This window comes from Ursus arctos, unplaced genomic scaffold (assembly GCF_023065955.2).
Source record: "Ursus arctos isolate Adak ecotype North America unplaced genomic scaffold, UrsArc2.0 scaffold_22, whole genome shotgun sequence".
Classification (NCBI taxonomy): domain Eukaryota; kingdom Metazoa; phylum Chordata; class Mammalia; order Carnivora; family Ursidae; genus Ursus; species Ursus arctos.
The window spans coordinates 28,105,207-28,121,847 of record NW_026622897.1 but is presented as its reverse complement, the minus strand read 5'-3'; the positions used below and the strand labels follow the sequence as shown (position 1 = coordinate 28,121,847).

General features: G+C 39.3%; 1 pseudogene; it reads right to left on the bottom strand.

The window, feature by feature from the left end:
- Window positions 1-1,729: 1,729 nt before the first annotated feature.
- LOC113260171 (swi5-dependent recombination DNA repair protein 1 homolog) lies at window positions 1,730-3,313 on the bottom strand (annotated as a pseudogene).
- Between the last annotated feature and the right edge of the window lie 13,328 nt (window positions 3,314-16,641).

The following is a 16,641-nucleotide window of genomic DNA, read 5'->3' as shown; positions in this document are numbered from 1 at the left end:
GCTAATCCCTGGTGATACAAGTGATCTGATAAGTTCTTTCATGTCAAGAACCACATTTTAAGCATTTTTGTATCCCTAAGTTCTCTTCCCACACCATGACAAGTGCATGCATTTCCAGCATACAGTACTTATTCAACAAGTAAACAAGTGTTACTTTCAGTTGAAAATGCAAGTGCTAGTCCCTCAGAACACCAGTTTGTATGTCATAGAAAATACTCTATTGTCAACCAACTTTTCCCATCCTGGGAAAATAAGTGCTTGTAATGAAGTAATTGTTAGGTTAGGAGGGTCTTATACAAAAATCCTTGTCTTCTAATCAAAACTTCAAATTGAGGGGCGCCTGGGTGGCACAGTCGTTAAGTGTCTGCCTTCGGCTCAGGGCATGATCCCGGCGTTCTGGGATCGAGCCCCACATCAGGCTCCTCTGCTGAGAGCCTGCTTCTTCCTCTCCCACTTCCCCTGCTTGTGTTCCCTCTCTCGCTGGCTGTCTCTCTCTCTGTCAAATAAATAAATAAAATCTTTAAAAAAAAAAAAAAACTTCAAATTGAGTTCTATTAATTTCCCAAGTTACTAAATTTGTCAAATTCCTAACATTAAAGAAGAGACCTATTCACATTTTTATGGGAAAATTTTTAAAGTTGTTTCCAAGAATTAATCAAATCTAATGGATAAATTAACACAAATATCAAAGATTAAGGTTTTTTTTTCATTTTTTAATTTAAATTCAATTAACATATAATGTATTATTGGTTTCAGAGGTAGAGGTCAATGATTCTTCAGTCTTGTATAATAGCCAGTGCTCATTGTATCATGTGCCCTCCTTAATGCCCATCACCCAGTTACTCCATCCCCTCACCTCCCTCCTCTCCAGCAACCCTCAGTTTGTTTCCTATGATTAAGAGTCTCTTATGGTTTGTCTCCCTCTCTGACTTCATCTTGTTTTATTTTTTCCTCTCTTCCCCTATGATCCTTTGTTTTGTTTCTTAAATTCCACTTATCAGTGAGATCATACAATAATTGTCTTTCTCTGATTGAGTTATTTCACTTTGCATAATACCCTCTAGTACCGTCCACATTGTTGCAAGTGGCAAGATTTCTTCTTTTTTGATGGCTGAGTAATATCCTGGTATATATATATATACCACATCTTCTTTATCCACTCATCTGGTGATGGACATCTGGACTCTTCCCATAGTTTGGTTATTGTGGACATTGCTGCTATAAACATTAGGGTGCATGTGCCCTTCGAATCATTGTTTTCTTCCTTTGGATAAATATGTAGTAGTGCAATTGCTGGGTCATAGAGTAGCTCTATTTTTACCTTTTTGAGGAACCTCCATACTGTTTTCCAGAGTGGCTGCACCAGTTTGCATTCCAACCAAGAGGGTTCCCCTTTCTCCACATCCTCGCCAACATCTGTTGTTTCCTGAGTTGTTAATTTTAGTCATCTGATCAGTGTGAGGTGGTATAAAATAAAACATTTTTTTTTTTTTTACAAAACAACGTATTAAAACTGACTTCCAGAGATGGCCAAATTATTTTTTAAACATGGTTTAATTTTTTTTCACATTTCTTTAAATATCAAGTTTTCTTTGACAAATTTATCCAAAATGTTAAATTTTCACTTTAGAACTTAGTTTATATTTGTATAACAACGTGCCCTAAACTGATGTTCATCAAGATACCTTTCTGGAAGCCCTAATGGTTTCTATCTTCCTTTTAAAATGTATTAAGTATCTTTTACGTTGTCATTCTCAAAAATATTCTGGAGAAAAAAATTATAAATTAAGCACCCATAAATTATTCTTTCATTTCTATTATAGTGTAGCAATTTATCATCTAACCCACAGTAGTCAGATAGACCACAGTGGTCTATCAACTGAGTCAGGTCAAGTTTCTTGTTCTCCTTAGACATAGCTCATTGCAACTCCTAAAGTAACACCTGGCTACAGATTCTCCACTGTCTTTATTAACAACCGTAATTGAGACAAGTCATTTTCTGACCTATACATTTTAACCAGTTTTCACCTCTGAAGAAGGTCTTCTTTCTTCTGATCTGCTTCACCAATTTTGCTTTTTCTTCATTTAATCCTTGTTTGGGAAGATCCCATTCTCCAAGTCGCTTTGGAGATCACTGCATGACCCAGTAGCAAGTGATTTAGGTTCACATGTATTATTGAAGGTATTTTCCAAATATGTATTTTCTTCACGTTTCCTGTCAATGTGTTTAAACTTTTCTTGAAATGCCAGTTTTCTTCTGTTGAAGATACTGGTTTCTCTGAAAAAGTCTGATCATCTTCTGCATTCTCTACTTTAAGATGTTTTACTATACTGTAACAGGAATGTAATGAAGATCTAGTTTTTCTTAATCATCTTCTAAGTGTTGCACTCATAGGCTAGAAATATAGAATAGCTTCACTGGAAGAACTAAGATATTCATCCCTGTTTTCTTGAACTACTTGTATTAGGAGATGGTGGATTGGCACAGGCCTATGGCAGACTAGGTAAAATCACAGCTGAGTCAGATCGACTTTCTACCATGAAAATGAAACCTTGGGTTCTTCCTAAATGAAACTGTATTGGTCCAAGGGTGACTACTAGTATTTTTCAGACAAATTAATTAGTTAACATCTTATATAAACAAGACTCTCCATTTGTTTGTATCTATCAAAATAGCCTCAGATCTGCCATAAGGTGTGTGTGTGGGGGGGGGAGAATAACGATTGTGGAATTCTTCAGGAATTCTTTAATTTCGCTACTCCAGGTTTATTATGAAAAGAAATATAACTGAAATCGTGACTCAAAAAAACATAATTAGATCTGTCACAATTCCCTAAACCCTAAAAACTGTGTAACAAGAATCAATGACCATTCAGAGCTGAGGAACAAAACACAGGCCCAGGTAAATTTATGCCTGTGTGCATCATTTCAGTTTAAGTAGAAAACAGACCCTATAAGGCTTAAGTTTGTTTCCTCAAACAAAGTCATCAGCTTTATAGGGAACAAGAAAAAACAGAGGGAGGAATCCTCTCTTCCCTCTCACCACTGCAGAAAACCCACACTAGCCCTCGAGAGACCCCAGGGGAGGTAGGGTTGAGAGGTCTTCTGACTGGGGAAATGGAGCTCTACTCTGCTCCACAACGCACCCCTGAAGCCAAAGAAGTATATATGTGTATGTGTGTGTGTATTTTTTAAATATTTTTTTAATGTAATCTCTACCCCCAGTGTGGGGCCTGAACTTATGACCTAGAGATCAAGAGTCACATACTCTACCCACCAAGCCAGCCAGATGCCCCAAAGAAATATATTTTTATCTACTCAATTTGCAAATAAAATCTCATTCTCTTAATATCTTGGTTATTCACAGTTTAATTGCAATTTAGGAACAAAGTTTTCTAAATATTTATTTTGGCTTAATATTCAGCAGAGTGTTGACAAGTATGACAAATGTGCATCCACAGCCCCTTCTCACTAAGAGAAGAAAGGAGGAAGGAAGGAAAGAAGAGACAGCTGGCACCAAGGAAAGCTAGGAGGACGCTGTCCTGCTTTCTGCTTTCGCCTGTTATCTAAAACACAAAATGGGAGAATCAAGTTCCTTTAAAGAAGCAAAATACCAAAATATAGGGAAATTAATTTTTGTTCTTTTTTATTCTTTTTTTATTTATTCTTTTTTTATTCTTTTATTCTTTTTTATTCTTTTTTTTTACCACTTTTATTCTTTTTTTTACCACTCTTTCTACCCTCCTTCAGTCTAATTCTCCACAAAACAGCAAGAATGATTTTAAAACATTGATCAAACCATCTTGCTCCTCCCCCTATGTAAACCCATGTGGTGGCTTGTCAGAGCACTGTGGATAAAAACCCAAATGCCCTGCTTTCCCCAGAAGGCTTATCTCTGCAGGACCACTAAGAGCTGTTCTGGACCTAGGTTAAAAACAATCAATTCTGGATGATTTGTTTGATAGTCACCATAGTTGGTGGGCTGCTTTCTGGATGACCAGACCTCAATAATCCATGTAGACTTTGTCCCTCTGGTTCTGGGCCCCTGCCTCCAGCCCATCTCTGCAGTGACTCTCCCCTCCTGACTTCCCTACAGCCATTCAAATCTTCACACACATTAGTCTCTTCTGACTTGGAGTGTTACATGTGCTACCCCCTCAATCTGAGATATTCCCCTCCCATCCTTCAAATGACTACCTCCCTCTAACGGATTCTGTTCCTAAAGTAGCTCCCTCCCTGCACGCCCCACTTTCTCTTTCCCAACCCTTTGTTTCCTTCATAATACTTAATAAACTTTAAGTGATTTTCTTTGTCTATTCACTTATTTTTCATCTGTCTCTTGACAACAGGGACAGTATTTGGTCACCTAGTACATCACCTGGCACATTATAGACTCTCAATAAGTATTTGTTCAGTGAATGCATAATTTAGGAAGCCACCTAATGAAGGTGGAGTCCTCCTGAATCAAGAGAAATAATGTCAGTGATGAAGATGAAGAAAGCACTGAGGAATGTTGCAAAAAGAAGGCACAGTTTGGGGATCAGTAAGCAGCCAGGGACTGTCTTTAATGACTCAAAAAAAGCAGTCATTTAGAAAAATGAACTTTGATCTTTGGAAAATGAATCATTTTCCCTTAGGCTAAAGAAGGAGACATGCTTTACCAGGATTGTGATGGAAATTGAATTAAGCTTTGCCACAAACTTCTCATACTGATACTTTGCCCTTGAGGATTTTGTGCATGCTAATTTTACTCATGAAAGATGATAGTAATAAAAATAATTATTAGATCATATAGGACTGCATGCTTAGATGCTTCAGAAGCTGGGCCCATATACATATTTCTGACCTGTGGTTTTAGGAAATGAAGGATCTAGAGAATGAAGTTGACATCGTTGGATCTTCTGTGTATATACACCATGATCATCATAACATCTATAGCTATCTATAATCAGATAAGGTTGAATTTTGGTTTATAAGAGAATTATTCAGGAAAACCCATCAAACTGTTCATAGCTAAGAAAAAGCTGATGGCAAGATATAGGTAGTACTCTTTTCTTTTTGCCCAGATATCCCTTAAATATTATAAAAAGGAAGGCTGAGGTTTTGGTCATACCCCACTGAATCTCCTCAAAAAAGACATTTCCTGGTCAACTGCAGAGAATCTATGGTGGAGCTGAGACTTCATTCTAGCTTGGGACAGGTTGTTTGAGCTTAGAGAAACCCAAGTTGGGTTGGAGAAGAGGAGTCGAAACAATTTTCAGCTATGAAAATGCTAAATATTTAGAAGGTCAATGACCCACTAACCCAGCAGCTGTGCATGAAATGTCCCCAAATACTGCTGCCACTAGTCTTACTGAAAAGGTGGCAGGTTCTCTGACAGCCAACCGAAGGTGGCTGAAATGGTGCTTGCCAGTCAACAAAGGATGTGCCACAAATATAAGAGTGGGTAAGATAAATTGCAGATAATTCTTGGGAAAAATAATTCTGGAACATAGTTCTTGCTCACAGGAAAAATATGCTGGATTTTCCCATCAAGGAGAAAACTGAAGTCCAACCAGAGTGTCCTTTGACTGAACAATCACCTTGCATGGGGTCTGGAGAGTTCTGAGTAACAGGTGGTTATTGGACACAGATGGAAGAAGCAGAGGGTGGGGGGAAAAATTAGAGCATCAAGGGCAGCTGGACTTCAGCTTCAATTCCAAAGAATGTTGGTGGGGTCAGATAAGAAAGATAAAGTTGAATGGTCATAAACTGGCAAGACATTGAACAGAATTTAGTGAGACCAATAGAAGGAGCAAAGGGACAGTGGCTAAGGCCATTTCCACAAATAGAACCAGATGTGAAAGTCATCAGGAGTCTGGTTGATGGGAAGGGATTAGATTTTCTTAACATTCTCTTTGGCTACCCTCGACTCCAACAATTGTGACTTAATTCCATGGCGTATGAAAGAAGAAAATTTCAATAAGAGAAAATGCCTCTTTTTTTTTAAACAATAAAAGTAATCAAGCAATCCATCCGTGGTTCAGAACAATGCTGATATTAGAGGAAGAGTCTGGCACAATATTATAGGAGAATTGGCAAAACATAAAAGACTAAATTAAATAAGACTAAATTGATAGATTTCTACAAATAGTTAACTCAATTGCTATACAATTACAGGATTTTAGGCTCTCTAATGTACCAATGTAAATGAAAATTTGAAAAGTTCTCTTTGAAAATAATTGCTTTTTTTATATAGAGAAAAAAATCGTCTTCAAAACAAAAAAGCCATAAGAATACAAGTACTTGGTAAATATGTTAAGATATAAGCAATGTCATATTAAATGGTCATCTGAGCTGTCAAAATAATAAAGAGTGGTCATAAAAATACAGATAAGGAAAAAGCAAAGCCTACTGAGAAGTCCTAATTTCTTTTTCCCCCCAAGTTTTTATTTAAATTTCAGTTAGTTAACATACAGTGAAATATTAGTTTCAGGTGCAGAATTTAGTGATTCAACACTTATATACAACACCCAATGCTCATCACAAGTACCCGCCTTAATACCCATCACCTATTTAACCCATTCCTCTCACCCAGCTTCCCTCTGGTAACCATCAGTTTGTTCTCTATAGTTAAAAGTCTATTTCTTGGTTTGCCTCTCTTTTTTACCCCCATGTTCATTTGTTTTGTTTCTTAAATTCCGCGTGAGTGGAATCATGATATTTGTCTTTCTCTGACTGACTGACTTCACTTAGCATAATACTCTCTAGCTCCATCCACATCATGGCAAATGGCAAGATTTCATTCTTTTTTGTGGCTGAGTAATATTCCAGTGTGTGCACATGTGCATGTGTGTGTGTGTGTGCATGTGTGTAGAGTGTATGTAGAGTGTGTGTACACCACATCTTCTTCATCCATTCATCAGTTGATGGACATTTGGGCCCCTTCCATAATTTGGCTATTGTTGATAACACTGCAGTAAACATTAGGGTACATGTATCCCTTCAAATCACAATTTTTGTATCCTTTGGGTAAGTACCTAATGCAATTGCTAGATCATAGGGTAGTCCTACTTTTAACTTTTCTTTCTTTCTTTCTTTTCTTTCTTTCTTTTTTTTTTTTTAGTTTCAGAGGTAGAATTTAGTGATTCATCAGTTGCATATAACACCCAGTACCCACTATATCAAGTGCCATCCATAATGGCCATCACCCAATTATCCCTTCCCCCCACCTTCCCTTGAGCAGCCCTCAGTTTGTTTCCTAGAGGTCAGCATCTCTTATGGTTTGCCTCCCTCTCAATTTTCATTTCCTTCCCCTATATTCATCTGTTTTGTTTCTTAAATTCCACATGAGTGAAATCATATGGTATTTGTCTTTCTCTGACTTATTTCACTTAGCATAACACCCTCTAGTTCCATCCATGTTGTCGCAAATGGCAAGATTTCATTCTTTTTGATGGCTGAGTAATATTCCATAGTGTGTGTGTGTGTGTGTGTGTGTGTGTGTGTGTGTATTATTTCTTCTTTATCCATTCATCTGTCAATGGACATCTGGACTCTTTCCATATTTTGGCTATTGTGGACATTGCTGCTATAAACATTGTACTGCACGTGCCCTTCGAATCATAGTTTGTTTCCTTTGGATAAATACCTAGTAGTGTAATTGCTGGGTCACAGAGTAGCTCTAATCTTTAATTTTTTGAGGAATCTCCATACTGTTTTCCAGAGTGGCTGCACCAGTTTGCATTCCCACCAACAGTGTAAAGCATTCCCCTTTCTCCACACATCCTTGCCAACATCTGTTGTTTCCTGTCTTGCTAATTTCAACCATTCTGACTGGTGTGAGATGATATCTTATTATAGTTTTGATTTATACTTCCCTGATCATGAGTGATGTTGAGCATCTTTTCATGTGTCTATTGGCATCTATAGGTCTTCTTTGGAAAAATGTTTGTTCATATCTTCTGCTCATTTTTAATTGGATTATTTATTTTGGGGTATTGAATTTGATAAGTTGTTTATAGATTTTTGGATACTAACCCTTTATCAGATATGTCATTGCAAATACCTTCTCCCATTCCATAGGTTGCCTTTTAGTTTTGTTGATTATTTACCATGCAGAAGCTTATCTTGATGATGCCCCAATAGTTTATTTTTGCTTTTGTTTCCTTTGCCTCAGGAGACATACCAATATCAAAGAGGTTACTGCTGTGTTCTCCTCTAGGATTTTGATGGTTTCCTGTCTCACATCTAAGTCTTTCATCCATTTTGAATATATTTTTGTGTATGGTGTAAGAAAGTGATCCACTTTCATTTTTACATGTTGCTGTCCAGTTTTCCCAACACCATTTGTTGAAGAGACTGTCTTTTTTCCTTTGGATATTCTTTCCAGCTTTGTCAAAGATTAGTTTACCATATTGTTGTGGGTTCATTTCTGGTTTTTTTTATTCTGTTCCATTGATCTAGGTGTCTATTTTTGTGCCAGCGCCATACTGTCTTGATGACTATAGCTTTGTAAGATGACTTAAAGTCCAGAATGGCGATGCCTCCAGCTTTGTTTTTTCTTTTTCAAGATTGCTTTGGTTATCTGGGGTCTTTTGTAGTTCCACACAAATTTTAGGGTTGTTTATTCTAGCTCTTTGAAAAATGCTATTGATATTTTGATAGGGATTACATTAAATGTGTAGACTGCTTTGGGTATATAGACATTTTAACAATATTTGTTCTTCTAAACCATGAGCATGGAATGTTTTTCCATTTCTTTGTGTCATCATCAATCTCTTTCATCAGTGTTTTGTAGTTTTCAGAGTATAGATCTTTTTGCCTCTTTGGTTATGTTTATTCATATGTATCTTATGGTTTCTGGTACAATTGTAAATAGGATTGATTCTTGATTTCTCTTTCTGCTGCTTCATTATTGGTAAATAGAAATGCAACAGATTTCTGTATGTTGATTTTGTATCCTGCAAGTTTACTGAATTCATGTATCAGTTCTAGCAATTTTTTTTTTGGTGGTTTTTGGGCTTTCTATATAGAGTATCATGTCATCTGCAAATAGTGAAAGTTTGACTTCCTCCTTGCCAATTTGGATGCCTTTTCTTTTTGTTGTCTGATTGCTGAGGCTAGGACTTCCAGTACTATGTTAAACAACAATGGTGAGAGTGGACATACCTATCTTGTTCCTGACCATGGAACAAGTTTTTCCTCACTGAGGATGATATTAGCTGTGGATCTTTCATATATGGCCTTTTTTAATGTTGAGGTATGTTCCCTCTAACCTTAGTTTGTTGAGAGTTTCTATCATGAATGGATGTTGTACTTTGTCAAACGTTTTTTCTGCATCTATTGAAAGGATCATATGGTTCTTATCCTTTCTTTCATTAATGTGGCATATCATGTGGACTGATTTGTGAATATTAAACCATGCTTGCAGTCTAGGAATAAGTCCACTTGATTGTGGTGAATGAGTCTTTTAATGTACTATTGGATTCAGTTACTGTTAGATTCAGTTATTTCATTGAGAAGTCCTAATTTCTTTCTTTCTTTCTTTTTTTTAAGATTTTATTTATTTATTTGACAGAGAGAGACAGCCAGTGAGAGAGGGAACACAAGCAGGGGGAGTGGGAGAGGAAGAAGCAGGCTCCTAGCGGAGGAGCCTGATGTGGGGCTCGATCCCAGAACGCTGGGATCACGCCCTGAGCCGAAGGCAGATGCTTAACGACTGCACCACCCAGGCACCCCAAGAAGTCCTAATTTCTTTTTTTTTTTTTAAGATTTTATTTATTTATTTGACAGAGATAGAGACAGCCAGTGAGAGAGGGAACACAAGCAGGGGGAGTGGGAGAGGAAGAAGCAGGCTCATAGCGGAGGAGCGTGATGTGGGGCTCGATCCCATAACGCCGGGATCACGCCCTGAGCCGAAGGCAGATGCTTAACTGCTGTGCCACCCAGGTGCCCCAAGAAGTCCTAATTTCTAATACTAGTTTCTCACCTAATTGGATGACTTTAGGTAAGTCCCTTAATTTCTTTGAGAATTTTTCCCCCTAGTAATTAAATTTATTTCTGTTGGTCTAATATATTTTTTATTTTCTCCTATATGTATGAAATTTTCAGGACAATGAGAAGGACTCATGAATAAAACAGAGCTGCATCTTTTGAGTCTGACAGGTTGAAACACTACATTACATTGTGATGTATACAATGATGGAAATATATCCAAAACAAAGTTTGTTTTGTCCTTCACTAGGGACTGACCCCTAGGGTTTGTGTCCCCCTAAAATGCATATATTAAAGCCCTAATCCCCAATGTGATGGTATGTCTACTAGACATTACCCCACATTCAGTTTGTGACCAAGCCTTTTGGAAATGGAGGCTTTGAGAGGTAATGAAGTCGTGAGGGCTCTAGAAGAGACATGAGAAAGATGATTTCTCTCTCCACCATATGAGGACACAGCAAGAAGGTGGCCATCTGCACAACAGGAATTGGGTTCTCACTAACACTGAATCAGGAGCAAGTTGATCTTGGACTTCCCAGCCTCCAGAACTGTGAGAAATAAATGTTTGTTTTTAAACTATTCAATCTATGGTATTTGTTAGAGCAGACCAAGGAGACAAGGGTGGTCATTCATACAATAGAGTTTTTGTGAATTACTTAAGCCCATGCTTTAGTCTGCTCTCCTGCCAACCCTGCAACAAATGCTGGTTTTGAATATAGCAAGTCTTCACACCTTCCTGATTGTATAAGATCTGGTTGTAGCATCATATTAAATACACTGTTTAAGAAATTATCTAAGGGCTTATATATACAAAAAAATATTTCCTTCATAAGTAAAACAGGTTGGCAAAGCACCAGTGAAATAGTGGAAGAGGGCAAAGACAACAGATTTTTAAACCCTAGAGGACTGTAAATACATTCAGGAGAGGTAACAGCTGATTGGAATTCTAATGAAGTCACAGAATGCAGCACTAATGAAAAGGATGGACAGTCTGCCTCGGTGTGTGGGCGAGCAAGCTTTGGCATGTCCAGCCTGAATCCCTCCCTTGAAGGGCACATCCATTTGCCCATCTGCCTATTTCACAGTTCACATGGGTGTCTTCCAGTGAGCATCGTATCAGCCTGTTGAAAATTTAGTTAATTATTCTTATCCCCAAACCCACTCTTCTACTATTTTGTCATTTCCCTAATTTTCCCATTTCTCCAACCCTGGGAATCATCCTCTGCTCTTTCCTCAATAACAATCCACACCCAGTTTGTGACCAAGACTTTTCAGTTCACCGTAATGGATGCCTGCACCTCTTCCCTACTTCCATAGCCACAGTGTGGGCCTCCATCATTTCTCTCCTGCTGCTGACCACAACGATCAAACTGGTTTTCCAACTTCAACACATTCCTCCGACCTCTACTAGACAAGCTTTCTGAAAAGCAAATCTTTTAAGGTCCTCTCCATGTTAAAGTCCATCTGTGCTCTTTATTACCACAAAACAAAATCCAACTCTTTGGTATACAAGATCCTTTATCATTTAATATTGCTTATGGGGGTGGAGAAGGAGGACACTAATCTTTTCAGGCCTCTAAGGGTCTTGATCTCCCCCTGAGGAATGCTATGGAGCAGAAGGGGGTTTCTGAACCCTGCTCTCAAGGGCCTGAATTGCAGGCACAGACCCACTGGCTTGAAAATTAAAGACCAGTCCAAACACCTGGCTCACCACTGCCCTGTTCACCCAGTCTTCCCACTTTCCCTTGGCTCAAACCCTCTGTCACCTGTGCCCTCACCTAAGCAAGTCGAGGGAACTGCAGTGCAGGGAGTAGAGGCCATACCAGGGCTGCTTCCAATAGCAGGGGATGGGGAAGGCTAGGTCTGGCAAGCATAGTCTCTCATCAGGTGGCTAACTTAATTTTTTTTTTATTTTGAAGTAATTATAGATTCACAAGAGGTTGTAAAAAAAAAAAAAGCATGTATGCAGGTCCCAGGTACCCCTTACTCCTCCACCCCCAACAGTAGCATCTTGCATAGCATTCAGTATCAATACTAGGAAACTGATACTGGTGTAATCCACGAGGCTTATTCAGATTTCACCAGTGATGTGCATACTCACTTGCATGTATCTGCATGTATAGTTCTATGCCATTGTATCACATCTGTGGCTTTGTGTGGTGTTGGGGAACCTGATCAAAAAGATGTGACCACTACGCAACTAATGAATCACCGAACTTTACATCGGAAACCGGGGATGTACTGTATGGTGACTAACATAATATAATAAAAAAACATTAAAAAAAAAAAAGAGAGAGACCACTGATTGATCTGAGAGCTGGACCTGGGCACTTGAGAGGCTTCCTTTTTCAAAATTTTTTAAGATTTAACAGGCTGGTGCCAGGGATCCACCTGTCTTGCTGCTGCCCAAGACAAGACTCATATGTAAGTTCCCTTTGCTTATTAAAACTGCAACCTACCAGGGCGCCTGGGTGGCTCAATTTGTTAAGTATCTGCCTTCACCTCAGGTCATGATCCCAGGGCCCTGGGATAGAGCCCTGTGTCAGGCTGCCTGCTCAGCGGGGAGCCTGTTTCTCGCTCTCCCTCTGCCTACTTGTGCTCTCTCTGTCAAATAGATAAGATCTTTAAAAAAACAAAAACAAAACAAAACAAAACAAAACAACCCCTGCAACCTACCAACCTGAGCGGACTGCCTTTCTTTGGAAAGGCTGGTTTCAGATTACACCTGGGCAACTCCTGTGTTGCAAACCTACTTGTGGCCACCCCCACAGGCCCACCCCCCTGCCCCCATGCTCCCCCTTTATAGACCCTCTTTCTCTCCCCCTAGTCAAATCCCTGGCAACCACTATCCTGTTTTTCACCTCTATAATGGCATTATTTCAAGAATGCCATATGAATGGGATTATGCAGTACACAACCTTCCGAGTTTGCTTTTCACTCACCAAACTTCCCTGGAGGTCCATCCAAGTTCTTGCATCTAGTTAGCTGACTTTTGATGGTGTATCTTGCCTATTCCTAGAAAAGTACTTGCCAGCAGCTACAATTAGTATCACATTGGGGGTGATGGCTTTTTTCCAGTCTTTATCTGCTCAAAAAACATTGAGCTTCTACTGTATGTGAGGAATGGACCAATAAAGAGATGAATCAAATATATTTCTGACTTACAACCTGAGTCCGGTGGAAGAATCTTATGGCCCGTTAAGTCCACAGACTAGTTTAAAGAAAAAATGGGAACCAGTGATACTTCCAGATTTTCTGTAGAAAGGCCAGAACAGTGTGAGCAGCTCAGGGCCCTAATCGGGGTGAGAGCTGGGGAAGAGAACCAGTGAACTATCTTGGAGTATCTTTTATATAGCTCTTGAGGAAACTGTAATGCCCATATTAAAGTTGGGGAGGGGAGAGAACCAAACCAACACGGAGTAAAACTGCACTAGAAATAAATCACAGGCCCCACTTATCCAGAGCATGATGGCTCAGAATATTCTTCCTCCTCTGTTGGTGTGAAGAGAACTGGCAATCCCGCATTCTGTTCTGTGGGGATTAAGAATGCCTGACCAGACAGAGCTAAGATTCCTTTCTGTTTGTGGTAGTAGGAAGAGAATATTCTAGTCTTCTTGCCTAACCAGAATGTTCTGGACGTTGGATCAACAAACCAGGTGAAAAGACAAGTAGCCAAGAAGAAAAAGTGGGTGCACATTTACCACTACCCTCAGTTATAGTAACAGAGAGAAATCTGAGTCCTCCTGGAGGAGGGAAAAGCTTTTGGGGTCCTGCTTGGTGGTAGATTTTGCTCCATTTTAAGCAATGAAAAGAATGTTCTGTCTATCCTGGCTCATTTTTTCCCTTCTCAGGCAGTATTTGCCATAGGCCACCAAGCATGAGATTGGATTTCAGTTGGAAAAACTTGTCCATTGGGCTCCCACTTAACTCTGGCTTCTTCAGATCCTCCTCTCGTCCTTCCCAAGGGAGTCACTAATTGGGAATTGCTGGAGTGTGGACGCAGGGACCCATGCTCTTCCAGTGTTTGTCATGATGTTGTGGCAGGCACTCCTCACCCGTCCATACTCAAAAGGAGAGCATTCATTCATATGGTGGTTGGGTGATTATAATTCCTAAAGGATGACAGCCTGAGTGCAAACGGGAAACAAATTTTGAATAGAAGAATATATATGGAGATGTTCAGATAAAGCAAAGAGGGCAGACAATAGGAAATTTACTGTGAAACTAAGGAAGGTTAAGCTCTGGGTCCCTTCTAAGATCCTGGGAGAAACCTTAGAAATCTGTTTATGTACGTATACGTTTCTGTAAAGTTGGCAAAAGGAAAATGCAATGCTGCCACTTACCTACCTGGAAGAGAGGCAGACCAGAAATATGTGGTATTCAGCACTAAATGACTAGTCATGATTCTAACTTTTTAAAGGTTCTTGCCAAAGGTGTGTCTTAACACTTCACCATGTACCTGTGTCAGTTTGAGCAAGCCACTTAATCTCTTTACAGTTCACTATGCTCACCTATAAAATGAGATTGAAAATATTGACTAATGTTTCAGAGTGCTTAATGTACTCTGTTCAAAGCCGGGTATATGGATTCTTTCACTTGATTCACCAACTATCCTATGAGGCAGGGACCCTTATTACCTCCAATTTACACATAAGGAAACAGGCACAAAGAGTTTAGGTGTTTTTTCTTAAAGTGACATGGTTAATGAACAAAACTAGCAAACAAATCCAGATATGGGAGCCTGAATCCATAGTCCAGTCTCTTAACTGAACAGAAACATTGGTAGTTGCTGTTTTCATCAGGGTTGTTACTCAATTCAGTTCAGATCAATTTAACCCAAGTATCTCAAGGACCTATTCATGCAAGGAACTCCTTCTGAAAATTATGAGATATAGGAGATAATCTGAAGGAAAGTACTTCGGAGAAGTCCTAGTGTTTTTTAAAAAAAAGTATAACCTCGGGGTGCATAGGTAGCGCTGTCGTTAGGCGTCTGCCTTCGGCTCAGGGCATGATCCCAGCGTTCTGGGATCGAGCCCCACATCAGGCTCCTCTGCTGGGAGCCTGCTTCTTCCTCTTCCGCTCCCCCTGCTTGTGTTCCCTCTCTCGCTGGCTGTCTCTCTCTCTCTGTTAAATAAATAAATAAAAATCTTAAAAAAAAAAAAGTATAACCAGATAATCACTAAAGCAAATAAGTAAATAAGACATTTCTAATTTACTGAATCTACAAAGGATGACAATTTTAATGGGTGACCTAAACATTCTTCTGTTTAAATGGACATATAATCAGAGCAATTAGATTTCCCCCTCAACTTTCAGAGTATTATAAGGGGAGATAGTTTTGTTTTTTTTTTTTTTAAAGATTTTATTTATTTATGTGACAGAGAGACAGCCAGTGAGAGAGGGAACACAGCAGGGGAGTGAGAGAGGAAGAAGCAGGCTCCCAGCGGAGGAGCCCGATGTGGGACTCGATCCCGGAACGCCGGGATCACGCCCTGAGTCCAAGGCAGACGCTTTAACGACTGCGCTACCCAGGCGCCCCAGGGGAGATAGTTTTAAGAGATTATGAAGACAACTCGGAAATCCAATTTTCACTGAGGCCATCACTTTAGGATCGCAAGACTACTTGTGCGCCAGCGCACTTTGTAAACTTGTTTGTTCTTGCTCCACGTACCGAAATTGTGTTTCCTAGTTACTAGACTTCCAGGCCTGTAAGTCCATCGAAGTTAAGCTGTGTTTGCTTATCTGTATATATCGTACACCTAACGTAGCACTTGGCACAGAGGTTTTCCTCAAGACGTTATTTGTTCTGCTCCTTTTGGCTTCATTTATGGGACAGCCAAATGAACAGTGATAGAGGTTAGCTTGAATGTCCCTATGTTCTGGCCATAGGGGTCAAATCCCTTGCTAGGCTGCTAGGAAACTGAACTCTGAATAGTAACGGAGGTTGACGGTGTGAACTGCATTTGTAATAACTAGCATTTCATCAGTTTCTTATGATGGACACAAATAGTAAGACATTAATATGACACCTATTTTTGCTTCAAATCTGTACAGGAGCCTCAGAAGTGGATGCCAAAAAGCAGCCCCATTACTAGGGAGACCTTCATGTCCGATGCTCCACAGCAAACATTCTAAACATGGGTCTGTACCTGCTCACATTTCCTCCTTCCTTTACCTTCCAAGTTCAGGCTCAAATTGCCTCAGACCTTGATTACTTCCAGAACCTACAGACTGGACATGCATTATCTTTGTCCTTCCTCACTCATATTCATCCTGCTTATATAAGCATTCCAGAATGTTCTTATATACAAATTATCTCATCATATCTTCATAAAAACCTTCTCGGCTTCTCTACTACTTATGAAATAAAAACTACACTTTGATTTTCATAACTCTCCATCCAGATTCAATTTACATCTTCTTTCCATCCCATGTCAAGCCCAAAGCACAACAAAACAAAGTTGCAAACAGCTCCCACACAAATTCTGCACTTTTTCTGCTCCTGGTTCCTTCCTGTCTGATAGGAAAGGCTCCATTCCTGTCTGACTTTCTTGGTTCTCTTTACATATTATACATTTTTATAAAAGTTTAATTTTAATTTCTACCTTCTTTCTGAATCCCTTCCTACTTTATCACTTTTGCCAGATCACTCTCTTCTATACGCTT